The sequence below is a fragment of the Acromyrmex echinatior genome, unplaced genomic scaffold (assembly GCF_024713525.1).
Source record: "Acromyrmex echinatior isolate Ae372 unplaced genomic scaffold, ASM2471352v2 Scaffold54, whole genome shotgun sequence".
Lineage (NCBI taxonomy): Eukaryota > Metazoa > Arthropoda > Insecta > Hymenoptera > Formicidae > Acromyrmex > Acromyrmex echinatior.
Window position 1 is genome coordinate 6,196 of NW_028259087.1, and position 18,870 is coordinate 25,065.

At 37.4% G+C, this 18,870-nt stretch overlaps 1 pseudogene; it reads right to left on the minus strand.

The window, feature by feature from the left end:
- Positions 1 to 2,520: 2,520 nt before the first annotated feature.
- LOC147906391 (uncharacterized) lies at positions 2,521 to 6,221 on the minus strand (annotated as a pseudogene).
- Between the last annotated feature and the right edge of the window lie 12,649 nt (positions 6,222 to 18,870).

An 18,870-nucleotide genomic window follows, 5' to 3' on the forward strand; every position in this document is an offset into this window, starting at 1 on the left:
CCTGGATAAATTTTAAGAACTGAAAACCGTTTCTCTGAGATGGTTGTTGGGACCGTGGATCGACGCTGCTCTTTTGTCTGTTGCTCTTTGTTTTGCATGCCTGCCGCTTGTGAAGGATCTCCCGTTTGCGGTAATATGTGACTGGAAGGGGCTTCTTCTGCTGTAGCCTCGGTGAAAGTTGGTTTCAAACGTTCGACGTTCACTATTACTCTTTCGTTTTTGATAAGTAGCGCGAAGTCTCTCTGACAGATGTTCTAGGATCTGATAGAGGACTTCATAAGGATGTTGTAGCGGTTTCGTAACGGAATCTCTTACAAAGACATGAGCCAAGAGTATAATGTCTTGTGGATAAAAATTTTTCTCCGATCGTGATGTGCGGCCGGTGATGAACGTACTTGATGCATGTGTTTGCGGAATTTTTCTACGAAAATTTTGGGATCGGGAAGTAAATCGATGAAAAACTCACCAGGTAGACGAAGCGTCATGCCATAAACTAACTCCACAGCTGTGGCGTTGATATCTTCTTTGAGACTCGAACGAAGTCCAAGGACAGTAGGAAGGACATCTACCCATTGTTTGGAATTGTGGCACATGATCGACGTTTTGAAGGATCTATGCTAATGTTCAATCATGCTGTTCGCTGATGGATAATAAGCGATAATCCTTTTGCCTCCAATTAAATGTGTTAATGCTTGGAACAGTACAGCTTCAAATTGTGAACCTTAGTCCGTGGTGATTGTAGCTGGAGCTCCAAAACGTGAAACCCACTACGAATAGAATGCTTCTGCGATGATTTCAGCAGTAATATCGTTAAGAGGAACTGCCTCAAGCCAAATCGGGTGAATCGATCGATCATTGTCAGAATGTATCGATATCCCTGAAACTGCTATGGAGACTGCAATGGTCCGACAATGTCCAAGTGTACGTAAGCGAACTGAGTACTTCGATGTGTTTTTGTGGTATTTATTTTCGTTTGCTTATTTTGCTTCGTTGACACGCTAGACAGGTACAAACGTAATCCATAATATCTTTGGTCATGGATGGCCACACAAATTTTTTCTGAATGATCTTCTTTGTAGAACGACCACTAGGATGCGAGAAATGATGCGTGTCAAATACGTTTCTTTTCGTAAACTTTGAGGAATATAAGATCGTATCTCCGGAGTGGACACGTCACAGAATAACGATTCATCGGAATTATTAATTCTGATCCGGCGTAAATCTAACTTCTCCGGCGAACGGAACAGGTTCGGCAACTCATCGTCCCTCCGTTGAGCGGATGCTAACTCGTCTGTAGAGATAATGACTGGCACGCTGATGTTAATGCGAGAAAGCGCGTCGGTGATGATATTGTCAGTACTTGAAACGTGAACTATATGAGTAGTTCATTGACTGATAAAATCAAGCTGTCAAAGCTGACGAGAAGAAGCTTTTTCGGATTTCTGTCTGAATGCGAAGGTGATGGGTTTGTGATCCGTTTTGATTACTAGCTTCTTGCCTTCGACTAAATATTGGAAAAATTTTAATCCCGTATAAATCGCTTGTAGCTCCCGGTCGTATGTGCTGTAATTTTGCTGGGTTTTAGTGAATTTCTTAGAAAAGAAACCTAGAGGCTCCCAGTGATAATTATTAGTTGCTCAAGAGTGGCTCCCATTGCATCTGAAGCGTCATATAACAGTGCGAGGATAGCGTCTTCCTTCGGGTGGTGAAGAAGTGTAGCACTAGACAAAGCTGATTTGCAATCTTGAAAAGCTCCTTCAGCTTCTTGTGACTACTCGATGTTGGCTTTACTATTCTTTTTGAATCCTGTGAAGAGAGCGTACAAGGGTGCTTGCATCGCTGCTACATTTTTGAGGAACTGACGATAAAAATTGATGACGTCTAAAAATTAACGAAGTTCAATAACCATTGTCGACCTCTGGAATTATTGAATTGCTAAGGCCCGATTCGATAGAGGTCGAGTGCCAGATTCGAAGATGAGGTAGCCTAGATAGCAAACTTCTGTGACTCCAAAAACACATTTGTTTAGGTTGATCGTGATGTCGAATTTCCAAAGTCTTTCAAACCAGACACCAGTCTCAAATGTTTAAAATGTTCTTCTGCGCTGCGGGAAGATATTAATATGTCATCGATGTATATATAAGAAAAGTCTAAGCTTCTCAGGACGGTGTCCATGAGCCTCTGAAATGATTGGGCTACATTGCATAGGAATGTCATCACTTTGAATTCAAATAAGCCGAATGGCGTGATCACGGTTTTAGGAATATCTTCTGATCACAGGGATCTGGAAATATGTTAGCGTTGAAAATATGCGACATCCGTGGAGTCTATAAGAGAAATCCTAATATAGGCGATATCTATCCGGAATGAGTGACCGCGTTAAGATGGCGGTAATCGCCGTATGGTCTCCATTGACCGTCTTTTTTAGGGATCTTATGTAATGGGCTCGCCCATTGACTTTTTGACGGTTGACAGATTCCCTGCGTCATCAACTGAACTTGAATTCCGCTTTTGCCTATCGTAGTTTCTTAGGCGACAATCGACGTGCGCGTTGTGCAACGGGTGGTCCTGTCATGAGGATGCGATGAAAAACACCGTGCTCCGCTCCCCTCTTAAGATGCCGAGGCATCGTGATATTACTGAATTCTTTTAACAGTTCTCGATAATGGTGTTGTTTGTTGATAGTTCAGATGCTAGGCGAACGGGAATGTGAATAATTTGTAGGCGAAAAGAGATTAGTGTGTTTATCAAATAATTTTTTTGCCTTTTAGATCAATGAGCAAATCAAAGTGTGAGATTAAATCCACTCCAATGATGGGTTGTGGCATGTCCGCTACCGTAAACATCCAGTTAATTGGTCTGCGTAAACCTAAGTTTAGTGTATAAGTCTCTCTTCGAAGGTGTCGATAACGGATCCGTTCGCTGCGAAGAGTTTAAATTTTGCGAGATTATCTTATACGCGAAAGATTTTGGTAGAATGAAGATGTCTGTACCAGAGTCTATGAGCAGGTGTAGGCTGCTTTCGGTCCGTGACGACGTGACATTTTGGTAGTTTGAATCCTCACCTCCTACCGTCTCGGTGCGGGGCGAGGGTTCTAGTTTTCCAATGCTTTAGCCGTTGCTTCCAAGAACATGTGTACACTTCCGCGCATCCCAAACTTGCGATGAAAGAAATATTTATCAGTTTTCGGTTGGCTATTTCTTGAACGCGAACGCGAACGTGCGAATTCGCTGCGACTTTTAATGTTTCTTTGTGTGTCTCGATTTTGTCTAGATGTTTTATAATATCGGCGAGATTATCGTTAGTTGAGGAATCGGAACTTGCTTGATTAACTTGTTGCACGGCCAGACGCGACGGATTCGAAAATTCGATTAGCTTGTCGGTTAAAACGGCTAGAACGTCCAAGATCGTCTTGATCTAAGTATGCGACTAGAAATTGATGCGGCATTTACTCGAGAAACATTGATTTTATTATTGAGTCGCTGACGTGAATGGGAGCCAAATTTCTTATTTTTTGTAAAAAATGCGTTGATTTAGGACTCACCGAGGTGTTGGCCTTGCAATAGTTTGCGAAGTTTTACCTTCTCTGATTCTGCGAAAGCTACGAGGATTCGTTACTTGAGTGTATCGTATTTATTTTCCGCCGCAGGGTGACGAACAAGACTTGTGTTATGCGACAAGAACAACGGGTCCGCGTGTGTGATAATGTACTGAAATTTTATTTCATCTCGAACGATACCAGTGATTCCAAAAGCTGCTTCAACCTGTAGGAACCAGAGATCTGGTTCCTCTTTTCAGAAGGGTAGCAATTTGACAATTCGCCCTGAAAAAATGTGCGCGTTGTTTCTTTCGGTGTTGTCTGAATTTTGCCCTGAGGAATCGTCCTCTCCGTTGCCCGAAGCCATTTTGGTTAGATGCGAAAAAGGTTTTTACACAAGGCGTAGAGTAGCGTGAATTAGAATCACGTCGGGGTCACCAATTGTGGCATCTTTCGTGTGAGGATTTTTTTCTTACGAGCCACAGTGCAAATTCACTACGGAAAATGCAATGGAAAGGCAATAATCACAACAAGAAAAAAGTCTTCGCGGCTTTCCGTTTAAAAGAATATTTATTTATATTGTGTTCGTAACATATATGGTAGTTCTCTAACCTATTCTCTTACTTACTCTTTTACGCTGCCAGCATCATTCGATCAAATTACAAAGATAATTGGCGCTTACCGCCGGAACTGTCATATGCTGCCGTGCACTACTGCCCTCTGAATAAGTGGATGTAAACTACATACATAGCAACGTCCACTTTTCTCACATCATCTATTTTTCAAGGCTGGAGATGATAAATCGATATTTGGGTCATATAATCTTATTATATGTAGCACGATTATATGAACCAAATATCATCTCCAGCCTTGAAAAGTGGACGTTGCTGTGTAGTTTATATCCACTTATTCAGAACAGGCAGCATTTTGTGATTACAGATTTTAAGTCATGTCCTCTTTTAGGTTTCTCTCTGTACGTACTAACTACAGTAACTTTCTATTAAATTATTTTAATTTCAACGATATCTTCGAAGAATGATGTACTAAATTGTACAATATGCATCAAAATAATTAATTAAATACACATATCATATATATATGTATATGTTTACAAGTTCGCCGAAATTAGATCATTCAATAGAAAGTTACTAGTTAGTACCTGTATCAAGTGCACGATGTAAACTAGGCCCGTGTAAGTTTATGTTTTCTAATGATACTTTACATGTTACTAATTGCAGCAGCTATAAATGAAGATGAAAGACGTTGAGAGGCCGGCACTTTTACTTTATTTTTAATACAAGGAAAAAGCACCACTGATAAGTTAGCAAACAAATTGAATATTTCTGATTTATTTATGCTATGGCCGGTATTTATAGTCAGATCTTATATTCAAGACCATCTTAAGTATAGTCTTAAGAAGTTAAAAAATCAATCAGAGGACCTTATTAGCGTTTTAAGATATTACTTAAGGCCGGAATCAGATTACGCATTGAAGAATGAGATTGAAGATTAAAAAATTGAAGTTTGACCAATCAGAACAAAAGAAGTCAAAATTTCTTTGTCCTCATTTGTGAAATTTTAATCTTTAATCTTTAATTTCAATTGTCAATGCATAGTCTGATTTCGGCCTAAGACAATCTTGAAATAAGAAACGGATTATGAATACCGTCTTGTAAAATTTAAGAATCGTTTGGGGAAAATTGGAAAAAGCATTTAAACATTTGTAAACATTGATTTGTTGAGTAATAGTATTTTTCTTGTTATTAATAAACTTTATCATAAAATTGTCAAATTAGTAGATAGCGATTTTATTTAATGTTTTATGAACGGAATTGATTAGAAATCATTTGGAGAAAATGTTTTCGTAATGATTTTCATTTAGGAAAAGTCGCTATTTGGTAATTCAATAGATAGACACATTACAAAAATAAACAAAGCCCGGGTGTAATAGGTGTAATAAAATGAATGTAGTAAACCTAAAATCATCAAAAATTAACCAGTTAGCTCGGATCTAATTATGTGTGTAATAAGAAATTATGTGTAGCAAGAAATCAACTTTATCATAAACTTAATTATATTCGATTAATTTTCTTCAACTGTGATTGGTCAATTTATTATGGCTTAAGGCTTTCTGCATTTATTGTACTATCTGAGTGAAGTTTACGAACGCAGGCTAACATTGGAATATTCGAATTTCGGAGTAAATTTTGAACATAAAATTATCATGGAATATAAAAAATAGGAGGCCGAATTAGGCTTTGAAAAATCCAGTTGATGATCAAAATCAGGTTTCTAAATTAATATTAGTGGTTCTCGGTAGGCGGCGTTCAAATCGCAAAACTTCTCTCATATACACACATACAATATCGAATACACATAACCTAAGAATGGAGATTATTTTTTGACATCATACTCTGATAGTACCAGGAAGACGTAAATTATTAAAACTGCATGAAGAATGGAGCATTCTTCATGTAAAATTGGTATGACCTATCATGCAAACTGCATAGAAGAACGGTATTGTGGAACAAAAGCGACATCTCGATCAAACTAATTCAAATCACAACTTTTAACCACGATTTTTGATCTCCTATCCTCTATACTCCACGATAAAAATATAAAATAAAGAAGAAAATTTGTTAGTACGTGTTATTTTCTTAATTTGTAAATATTATTATTTAAATACATTTCAAGAAAAAAAAGTTTTAATATTTATTTTGGTAAATATTCAAAAGACCCCGTCCCCCTTAAATTTTGATAAAAATATACTAAATCGATGCATTTTTCCACGAAATAAAAAAATCTGACAGAAAAAAGTGTCGTTCTGCTCCGCAGACCGAGATATTAAATGTTAAAGTTGACGACTATTTAGGTTAGGAAATATGTCACAGCCGCGAAATACTGCACTGCGAGCATGCGCTGTGGTAAAATAACTCTTATTTTGTGTGGAAAGTTGTAAATCCATGTCATTTCGTGTTAAAAAATCTAAGTCTAACCAATCTATTTTTGCAAGGTCGTCTAAGCTCCGCATGTATGGAGCTGAGGGGATGAACGCAACAGGAACCGAATTATTAGACCAATTTGGTTCAGGCTCCGGACCGTGGGGAAGGACGAACACAAATCGGGAGGCACTTCGTTTCGTCCTGAAGCTCCTGAACGAGCCAGAGGGTCGAATGGAGGACGAAGTGGAAACCTCAACTCGTGCTTCGCTAAACAGACACACGAGTTGGATGTATTTTTAATTCAAAAGGCCCAAATTGGATCAATGTGCCGGGAGAGCGCACTTTACGCCAGATGTGCCTGTACGTCCGTATGCCCTGGCTTTCGGTCATGAAACTTAATCCAAGTGACCGGGGAGAGAGCTTACAATAAATACAAGGAGAAGTTTTTCAAATTAACAAACGAGGGTTTAGTTTAATAGTACTATAATAAAACAATATTTATAAAAGCAACATTTTTCTTAAGTATAAAAGTACAATCCTTTGGTTCTCTATTCTGAAATGTGTAGCGTACGGATTTATGTATGTGTGAGTGTGTGTATGTGTGTGCTTGTGGAAAGAAAGTTACGTGTAATACTGATGTTATTTTGTGTGAGGAGAATTTGAAAGGAGGAGGGGGAAATTAAAGTTGTGTAGAGTCATATGTTTGGAAGGAAAGAGGATCAATAGGAATGAGGGATGGTATGGTGACTGAAAATAGGCAAGTAGATCCTGCGATGCAGACTATCATTCGGTCACTAGTGGAAAGAATAAAGTAAGATATGTATTCCAACAACTGATGGGCGTTATGAAAGAGGAAAGGAAGGAAATTAACGGGGAAATAAATAAGCGTCAAATTGAACAGGAGGAATTGAGAGGGTGATATGCGAGACGGGAAATTCCGCAATCGGGGGTGATATTGGATGTGAAACAACGGAAGGACTGGACGGGAAGAGGTCATCGAAGAAGTCTGGGGACAGATCGGAGTCAGGGAAGTAAGAAATTTCTAATAGCGGTGATAAAATCGAGGGACTGAACGACTGAAGTCTGTTCTTGGACCGATGTCTGATGCTGAATTAGCGAAGATTGGTCCCGAGAGTTTTGCGCGATGTTAGAGCGGACACGGGCGGTAAGTCGTTGAATCCCCTCTAAGTGCCGGTGACAAGGGGCAGAAAAACTGCGTGAATGCACTAAAAATTTCGTCGTCTTTAAAGAGGAATCACATAAAAGGAAGAGAGACTATCCAGTGTACTATCCAGTGAAATCAAAACTTACTATTTGGCGATAACGATGAATCAGATGCCCAAGAGACCGTTGGAGAAGGTACCGTCAATTGTCGGATGCTGGGCGTCAGGTCTGCTTCGTAAAATTTCCCGATCAGACAGTGCTGTTGGTCTTAAGTTGATATAGTTTTGCACTAACTACTGGAGAAAAAGGGCTTTGAGAATCGGATGAAGCCTTTTTCATAAGTCCCGACTATAACTTTCCAAAAACTCGGAGAAAAATCTGAGGGCCACGGAACCGTGGTTTTTATACTAATCGCCTCTGATTATTCCAATTTGGATTGGTGGAATAGGTTTCATTAACTAGTAGTAGGATTTTTCTTTGTTCTCGGATTGGTTAAGATCTGGGGAAGAAAAGGATGTTGACCGAAGTCTGTAGTGTGGAAAAGTGTTCTCCTAAATTTTATGACCTTAAAATTTATGGAAAAACGCGCAGTGCATCAAGAAAGCGCATGTGCAGCGGTACGAGATTGCTCAGAATCTACCCCTGAACATCGCATATCGCTTCTTAGATTTTGTGATCACTCGTGAGAATCGTCCGCGACTTGACCGTTAAAAAGTATCTTGGCGCCAGTCTTACGCTTCCAATGATATATTTATTATTATTTTAGCCACAGTGTCCGAGCGGCACAAACTTGGTGTCCTTTTGGTCCCGCCGCTCGTGCACGTGCATGTCGATTTTTAGTTTATCTCTGAGCGACATTTACGAGGAGATACTGGATTCTTCGTTTTAGTTTTTAATATGGGAAAAGAAAATTTGTAATCTTCTCTAGGTTATAACATTCAATTTATTTATTCACTGCGTTATTCGCAGCTGTCTTTTTATTTCAACGAATTCCAGATCTCCACGAAAGAAAAGAATCGTGAGAGTCCGCTGGACGTAAGTATTAATAGTGGGAGTAGCTAAATCCGTGGACAGATGTACATCATAGAAGCCATCTTAAGCATCCACTTTTTATGCTATATATATAGTCACTTTCGTCCGTTTGTTTAGAACCAAATCCCTCCTGTTTCTCTTTATTGTTTGGTATAACTGCATACAGTAGCAACAATACGAACAAACAAAGGATTCAGTTTTATTCTGCGCATGTGTTGGCTGTAAAACCAAGAATATAGCGAACTCTGTCATAGCATTAAAACTGTGGCGACGACAATTGAAACACAATAAATTACAATTGAGAACTGAGTTAATATTGTGTATAATTACATATATTAAGATAAATAAAATAGGTGGAATCTCTTGTACTTTTGCTAGATGCAAAAATGTTAATAAAAGGGCTAGAAAGGCTAGAAACAGAATAAGTTTTTTTCGATTTCCTAAGGATATTGAAAGGAATGTTAAAGGTTATGCAAATTATTTTCCAGGTGTGATATCATCAAGTGGATTGTGGTACTATCTCATAAAGATTTATCAGACTTATCAAATCATTCTCGTATAACAATAATTAAGTAAATACAATTTTTTATTGTTTTCTTTATCCCTATCTCATATCCTAAGCACAAATTTGGATACATGTCCAAAATTGGGGCATAAAAGGTCTTAATAATTTATGTTATGATGTCTTAAAGAGATCTTAAAGACGTTTTATGTCCAAATTTTTAAATATAATGCTATATGAAATTGTCAACAAATTGTGGACTTACAAATATCATGTACAAATTTCATACTGTTTCATGATTTCATTTGGTTCATTCTAGAAATATATTGAAATTAGGAACAAAATATAGACGTATATTAATATATACAGTGGTGTATTTAAAATCATATATAAAATTTATCTGAATTTTAAAAATACTTTATATGCGAAATACTACAACATCTCTTGATGCCGTTCAAATTCAGCATAAAACCATCAACATGGCTGACAGTCACGTGACCACCGACATTGATAACTACTGTTGCTACTATATGTAATTATAGTGTCCATGTCGTTTCGCGTTAAAAAAAAACCTAAACCTAACTCAACCCGTTTTTTTGAGGTGGCCCTCATTTAGCGTGGAAAATTGTAAATCCATGTCGTTTCGCGTTAAAAAATCTTACTCTGCAACCGGAGTCTGATTGCATGCTCTGAACTAGCCTGGAGCAGGTATGATGCATAAGAGGTAATTTCGGAGGAAACACCCCCGTATAGATGAAAAGCCGAATAGGCGATAGGCGCGAGAAAGCGTATGAATAATTATTTTTTCTTTTTGTCATAACCATTAGTTCAGTAGTTACTTAGAAATTAGCATTGTAATTACATAATATACCCATCACACCTCGATAGTACAGAAGCAGGGATAATGATTAAGAAATTGATCAGTCGGAAGGGGCGACGATATCCATCTGAAGCAATCATTGTTAAATGAGTATTAATTTCCTTCGATTTTGATAGTTTCGTTCGTTTTTCTTGATGTATTTTTGTTACTTTTTATTTGGATAATTGGCACCGCGTCACTGCATATACAGGGTGGGCCATCTATTGGTACGTTTTTAAAAATGCGATCAAATGAGCATACATTGATATTTTTTATTAATTTTTTTTTTGTTGTGAAGCTAAAAGTATCCGCGTCAAGAATGAAAAACGATTTCGTTCATGTGGCTCCCTCTACTGGCCTTACAGTATGCCATTCGGTCACCCCAATTATTAATGACATTTTGGACTACCTCGGCGCCAATTTCACTCAAAACAGTCGTAATATAATGTCATCCACTAACATCCCTTTCTCACGTGTGAACTTTCCTCACCAATTTGCGTATAGCTCCTTCGGTGGGTGCTCTATCACGACCCATATTTCTTTTCAAAATTCGTACAGTTTCGGCGACACAGCTGACTTTGAAAATAAGTTTTTAAAATTTCAAAACGCTCTTCAAGAGAAAACATGTTGTTTCGTGCCGCGGACGGTATGACTAATAAACTGTCAAAATTTCGGGTCTGTAGCTCGTTCGGTGTTGCCATACGACGAAATTCAAAAACGTACCAATAGATGGCCCACCCTGTACTAGCGAAGATTACAAGTATGGTTAGTTATTTGACCATTAGCGTTAACTGTAAGATAAAATGATTCACGTCGGCTCGAAAGTAGAACAGTCACGTAGAACAAGCTAAGGAGCCCGCCGTATCAACAGAAATAAGGATACAGGAATACTTATCGAAAGTAGAGCAATTCAGAAAAACGAAGTTATGGGCGAACGCGGAGCCCAATCAGGGATCCGAAACCGTTAATCTCCATGGTATGAAGAATAAAGAAAAGTAACGGGTTCGAATCCCGAAATATCATAGGGCAAATACCCCTAACATTCGTACATAAGGGCGCATGATATTCCAAATATGCCGCAGTCATTCTTCAAGGCAAGAAATACCCATACAAAGTCGATATTACAAGTTTTTATTTCCAATGTATAAGATGCTTATACCCTCTAAGTAATATGATCATGCAGGAAATTCGATTGATTAATTATCGACATTTTTATTCCGTTTCCTATATAATCATCTGAGCTCAGGGACAAAAACATGTATTAGACTCGATCCCATAAATGTAAGATTTATTTTATTTTCCAATTTTAGAATTTCCAATTTTAGAATTGAGAAAAACATAAACCACATTGAAGTTAATCTTATATTTGTGGAATCGAGCTTTAGAAATACAGTTGTATTATGTAGGGTATTGCATCACCTTACAGGTCAGTATGACGAGTTGCCCGTTCTAGACGCGCAAGGTCATTCACACTTGCGTAGACTTCGGCACATAATCAATGGCATCTTCTTTTCCAATAAAGTTCGTAACACATCAAATTGTGATGTAATTATGACGAACTTCTGTAGAAATAGGTTAAAACAGAAGCCGAAGTGACAACATATAAGTTAAAAACGAATTTTATCGTGAAAACAAAGCATATCTTCCTTCTTATAAGAAAAACTCGATCATAGTCGATCATAATCAATATGTCATATAATTTAATTACTTGATAACATTACAATCCGAAGCGCCACTACGGTCTAAGTATTAAGATGTTGAACTAATATATATATTATTCAAACGAATGAATTAATTTCAGAAATAATAATTACGTGTCGATATGGTTGTCGACATTAACGCAATTAATCTGAAAATGTAATAATCCCCCCAAAATTCCCCAAATTAATCTTAAAAAACTGTAATAAACTTATTGCGAAAAAATATTGCCTCGGCCGGGAGTCGAACCCGGATCTCTTGCATTCCGTGCGAGCGTCCTGAGCCTTTAGACTACCGAGACCTTAGCAATAATTTTTCGCAATAACCGATATGTATCGAGAGTAACGCATTATTTCAGCGCGCGTTTATAAACAATAAGATAGGAAACAAGACCGTTTATATTAAATAACATTACAATCCGAAGCGCCACTACGGTCTAAGTATTAAGATGTTGAACTAATATATATATTATTCAAACGAATGAATTAATTTCAGAAATAATAATTACGTGTCGATATGGTTGTCGACATTAACGCAATTAATCTGAAAATGTAATAATCCCCCCAAAATTCCCCAAATTAATCTTAAAAAACTGTAATAAACTTATTGCGAAAAAATATTGCCTCGGCCGGGAGTCGAACCCGGATCTCTTGCATTCCGTGCGAGCGTCCTGAGCCTTTAGACTACCGAGACCTTAGCAATAATTTTTCGCAATAACCGATATGTATCGAGAGTAACGCATTATTTCAGCGCGCGTTTATAAACAATAAGATAGGAAACAAGAAATTAATTTGGGGAATTTTGGGGGGATTATTACATTTTCAGATTAATTGCGTTAATGTCGACAACCATATCGACACGTAATTATTATTTCTGAAATTAATTCATTCGTTTGAATAATATATATATTAGTTCAACATCTTAATACTTAGACCGTAGTGGCGCTTCGGATTGTAATGTTATTTAATATAAACGGTCTTGTTTCCTATCTTATTGTTTATAAACGCGCGCTGAAATAATGCGTTACTCTCGATACATATCGGTTATTGCGAAAAATTATTGCTAAGGTCTCGGTAGTCTAAAGGCTCAGGACGCTCGCACGGAATGCAAGAGATCCGGGTTCGACTCCCGGCCGAGGCAATATTTTTTCGCAATAAGTTTATTACAGTTTTTTAAGATTAATTTGGGGAATTTTGGGGGGATTATTACATTTTCAGATTAATTGCGTTAATGTCGACAACCATATCGACACGTAATTATTATTTCTGAAATTAATTCATTCGTTTGAATAATATATATATTAGTTCAACATCTTAATACTTAGACCGTAGTGGCGCTTCGGATTGTAATGTTATTTAATATAAACGGTCTTGTTTCCTATCTTATTGTTAATTACTTGAATTATTTTTACAGAGAACAAAAGTCAGAAATAAACATCTTTGCAAATTTAAATTATAAATTGACCAATAAATTTGATTCACCGCAAATTTAACAACAATTAACGACAAATTTTGTAATATTTATTTTGAAAGAATAATAATTCATTAATAAATTGATAATTTAATAAACTGATTAATAAACATATACAATTATTTATATAAATGACTATATTACATCTATATTTTATAAATCTCTAAGATGATTATTATTAAAAAGCATACATTGAATATGATGCAAATTGGTAAGTTTTATAAAATGTAATTTAATATCACGTTTAATAAACATTTTGAATTAATAATTCTTTTGTAATTACATGTGTTACTGTTTAGCATTATTTATATAAATATGCTTATCATATATATTAATTGACTGTTAATTTAATATCAAAATATTAAGATTCTAAAATAAATTATGCAGGAGATCTGCCGATAATTGTTTTTATCGTTATTTATGATATTTGCTGTATCAAGCTAGATTTACTATAGTATCATTGTAAATTTTTCTACATAAGTACCATTTTAATATCAATATTTAATATCATATTTTTAATATACATCATTATTTTTAATTAATATTTAATATCATATTTTAATATCAACAGTATCTATTCTTTTTTCTTCTTCTTCATAGTAAAATAAATATAAATGTATGCAGCTATGTGCTTACTATTGATTGTTCTGAAAAACTTAGGGAAAATCATGCATTTTCTCTATTTAAAAGAGACACAGTAATGATATGCTAAAGAAATAATTCGTCGTACTGTATTATTCCATACCATGTTATTGCTACGTTGCATATATTATAGATTGACACCATAATATACGATATATGGATACGCATGAAGTCTATGTGCTCTTTTAAGGCTGTGTTCCACTATACATTTTAAATATTGGAAACACAGCTTATATGTGTGAAAAAATATTTGATAATGCGACAATAGCAGTTGTTAAACAGCTTGGAAAGTTTGCGAGAAGTTTGTTATATCTATTTAACGGGAGCGTTATACAAACGAAGAATTGGCAAATGTGTTGCTTATTTATGGAGAGTGCCAGAAAAATCAAAGACAAGCCGCAATTCTTTATGCAGAACATTTTCCTAACAAGCGACATTCAGGGCACAGATTTTTCCACAGTCTATTTATTAGACTTGTTCAATATAGGACATTACATGTTTCAACACGTTCACGGCACGTACCGCAACGAGCAGAAACAACAATTAATGTAGTAAGAGAAGCTGTTATTGCTAATCCGTATACAAGTACGAGAAGTATTGGATATAATCTCCAACTGGATCAAAGTTCACAGAATTATAAAGAAAAATCTTAGCTGGCATCCATTTAAAAGACATACAACACAAAAATTATTTCCCCAAGATTTGCCTCGTAGAGAAGCTTTTTGTGATTGGCTTTCAGAGCAAGTAAGAATAAGATATATTAGTAATTGATGATTATCATTTTTTATCACGACTAGAACAGTTGATTTCTTTTTCAAATAATTGTTTATGCTACGTTTATACTGTGCGCTTTGTTCGCGAACTAAACAATGGGCGTTTAACCTATAGGTATAAAAACATCTATCGTATAAGTGCACATAAGGCAATTCTTGGCATTAAGTTTTCTCGCACCTTCGATAATAATTCGACGTTATAGGTGTTATTTCTTTCACTTGCTGTTCGTATTTTTGTATCAAATCTGTTGCGTGATAAATCATAAATTTGATCGTGTTATGTAACCCCTCACAAAGAAATCCGCGTTATGTCAGGTGAACGTGGGCTATTCTTGCAGAGTGATATGAATACCTATCCATCTGTTAGGAAATTTTTGATTGAAGATAGTTCGAGTTAAAAGAGCAGGATGGCCATCTTGTTGAAATATTATATCTGAAATTACAGCTAATGGAATATCTTCTAATAAATATGGTAGTGTTTCTACCAGGAATATGGAATAAGTTTCTGCTGTAATATTAATATCTTCCGGAAAGAAAAATGGCTTGATAACATAATTATCCAAAATTCCCATCCAGATATTAACATGGAATTGCCTCTCAAGGTTCATTTCTTTTATGTAACAAAGATTTTTCTCCGCATAGTAGAGTTTATTGTATCTAGATAGAGTTTATTGCGTATCTATTACTACAATAAGTGTATTTATCTATCCAGAGAATTCTCTTTTAAAAAAATCATCATTAGCAATATCAACCTGATTTGTTACTACAATTTTGTATGTTTTTGAAATCAAAGTAACAAATAGACAGAATAGTTAAATTCGAAATTTATGGACATTGTCTCACGAGGAAGCAATATCTGTCATATTTTAATTTTTGAACGATTTACAAAGCCCAAAAAAGCTTAATATTTAATTTCTCTTTTGAAGTTCTACATTATTAAAAAAAAATCTAGGCCTATTATCAATTGTGGAAATGGCAGCCACTAATAACTAATGCATCTTATTATTCTTATTTACTCTAAAAGCCAATCATAAAACACTTTTCGATGAGATAAATCTTGAAGAGATAATATTTGTTATATGTTTTTCAAATGGATGCCATCCACCATTTTTCTTAATAATTCTAAACTTTTGTATGATCCACTTATAGAGAATATCTACTTTTACATGGATAAGCAATAATAGCTTTTTTTACTACAATAGTTGCTGCTTTATTAGTGCCGTGAATGTATTGGAGCGTGTAATATTCCATGTTAACAAAGTTTAATAAATAAACTTTGAAAATATATCCATACCCAAGGTGTCGCTTATTTAGAAAACATTCGGCATAGAAGACTGCTTTGATTTTTATGGTCCTCTATAACGTTGGCGGTCGTTAGTCGATGGGGAGAGCGCCTGGAAGGTATTCTCCTCCTTTTGCGAACAGGTTATATCGCAGAAGGAGGAGGCCGAAAGAGAGAGGGAGCGGGCCCCGGGCGGCCGTGGCCCTCCTCCGCCGCCGCCGGGCGGCGGCGGCGATATGGAGGTGACGAAGGGGGGGGGGGAAATGGACGGGGTGACCGTGGGGGACCACGTGGGCGCCGGCTTCAGCCGTCGCTCGTGCCCCGGGCCCCCACTTGTCATACGCGCCGCCGAGACCGCCCGACAGGACGAAAACGGCGGCGACCTCCCCCACCCCCCGATACCGGAAGAGGTAGACGAGGATGATGATGAAGATGTGCCTGGAGGAGGCGGGGTCAAGGGCCTCCTCCCCCATCACCGACGGCCCCGCTGGGTCGAACGTGGGGATCAGCGATGCGGCGGCGGGCTGTCGACTCCAGGGTCGCATCGCCGCCGAATACCGGTTGACCTTTCTGCGCGCGGGATTGTAGTACCGACCCCCCTCCCTAGTCGCAACGACTGCGCGACCGGGGCGGGGCCTCTGCACCGCTGCACGCGGGGGATGCGCCAAAACGTGTCTTGCCGCGCGACACACCGATGATATGAGGGGCGCCAAACTCTCGATTGGCGCCCCTTGGGGGGCTGGGGATCCCGGCGGTGGCGGGCGCAAGGGTGGTATCCCCCCCAACGTCCGACTCGGGCAATTCGTGCCACGCGCCGCCCGGGCCGTTTCTCCGACGAAACTCTCCGGGCGGGATCGACTCGGCAACTGGCCAGAGGGGCTGCCAGAAATATGCTGCACGCGTTTCCCTCAGCTATAGCCCATTCAGGACACCCGGAGGGATTTTAGTGGGTACAAGCCCCATATAACCCCGAGCTCTCCCCTGAGGCCCGTATGCATTAGGCATTTCCCCTCTGATGTAAAAAAAAAACCTCTAGTGAGGTTGGGTGTATACCTCCCCCCCCCTCACCTATCACCCCACGAAATGGTTACCGTTACCTTACGGAATATAAAAGCAATATATATTCATAACGTGTTAATTATTTATAAATACCACCATCACATGGCGCAGTCAGTAAAAGGCAGGCTGCCTCAAACGTGAGAGGATCAAGAGAGGGACAAAATAAAAGTGTGTTATAATCCAATCTAATTACGTGTTTATAACATTGAACATTAGTAATGTAATAATGGAATTCCTAAAGCAACCGAAACTAATGGACTGGGGAGGTGACCAGACTTTAAATTGGAAGAAATTTAAAAAGAGCTTTGAATTATATTTGATAGCGACAGGTGCAGACAAGAAAGCAGAAGAAATTAAAGCAGCTATGCTAATGCATTGTATCGGCGAACAAGCAAAATCGATGTGATTAATATTGGAATTGACAGAGGAACTAAAAGTAAAGGACACAATTATTGCAAAACTTGACGTGTATTTTGTACCAAAAACGAATGAAAGTATTGAGAGACATAAGTTGAACATGAGTGTTCAAGTATCAATCGAATCATTCAACGATATTTTGCAAGATCTCAGAAACATAGTAGCGTCCTACAATTTCGGAAAGGACATGAAGGATGATCTGATCAAAGACAATCGTGTGTGGTATATACAATGCGAAAGTGAAAGACAAGTTAATTATTAAGGGAAGACGGACTAGATCTAGACAAAGCAATAAAAATTTGTCGAGCAGCGGAGTATACAGAAAATTATTTAAAAAATCTGTACGATGAACAAAAAACCGAAATTGGTATAGTTGGTACTTCAAGGTCAGGGAAATATGACAAAGGCGGCAAAGGATCGGAGAGACAAAGTGATGGCAGGAATTCTATGTCATCTGGCGGCAATTATGGCGGGCAAATGAGGGGACGAAGTAATAGATGGTAACAAGGTAGAGCAACGATAACAACAAGGAAGGGGAGACGATAACGCCAAGCAGCAAGCAGCCAAGGAATGCATGAAATGTGAGTTCGAACGGCATAATTATAACTCGTGCCCAGCAGTGGGATAGATATGTGCAAATTGTAAAAAAATAGGACACTATGCAAGGGTATGTAAAAATGCAAAAATAAATGAAATAAATGTCAATAATACTTATAATGAAATAAATGTCAAACAAATAAGACAGCAAGTCAGAATCGTATATGGATCATTAACCTCAAATGATCCATATACGATTCTGACTTGCTGTCTTATTTGTTTGACATTTATTTACTAGGTTACATGGGAGAAGAGAACAGCAAAGATAATTGGTTTACTAAAATGTACCTAATGGAAATAAACAAGACTGTCACATTCAAATTAGACTCAGAAGCTAAAGAGCAATTTCAAAATATTTGTTCAAGAAACTAGGATTAGCACACACATTAGAATGATCATGTATGATTAAAGCTACTAATTATTCAGATAATCTGCTTGATATTGTAGGAAAATGTTTGCTAAAAGTGAAACATAGGAGGAAATCACATTCTGCGATTTTTGACAACTAAACCAGGAGCTCAAATAGTACTAAGGACTAAAACTATTAAAACCTTAAATTTGGCAGTGTTAGTAGACACAATTAATGAGAATAAGTTGGTCCATTAAAAATGTTCAAAGACGTATTCAAAGGAATAGAGCGAATAAAAATGGAACCGGTAGATATTAAACTAAAAGAATTATGAGACTGTTATTATATGACGCAAAATACTGCTTCGTATTATTGATAATCTTAAGGATGAATTAGATAGGATGTGCAATGATAGTGTTGTGTAGTGACAGAGCGAATAATTGAACCTACGGAATATGTTAATTCTATAGTAGTTGTTCGAGATCGGTAATTCGAAAGAAAAGCAAGAATTCTTTCAGTCGACCGACATTAATTGTCATTGAACG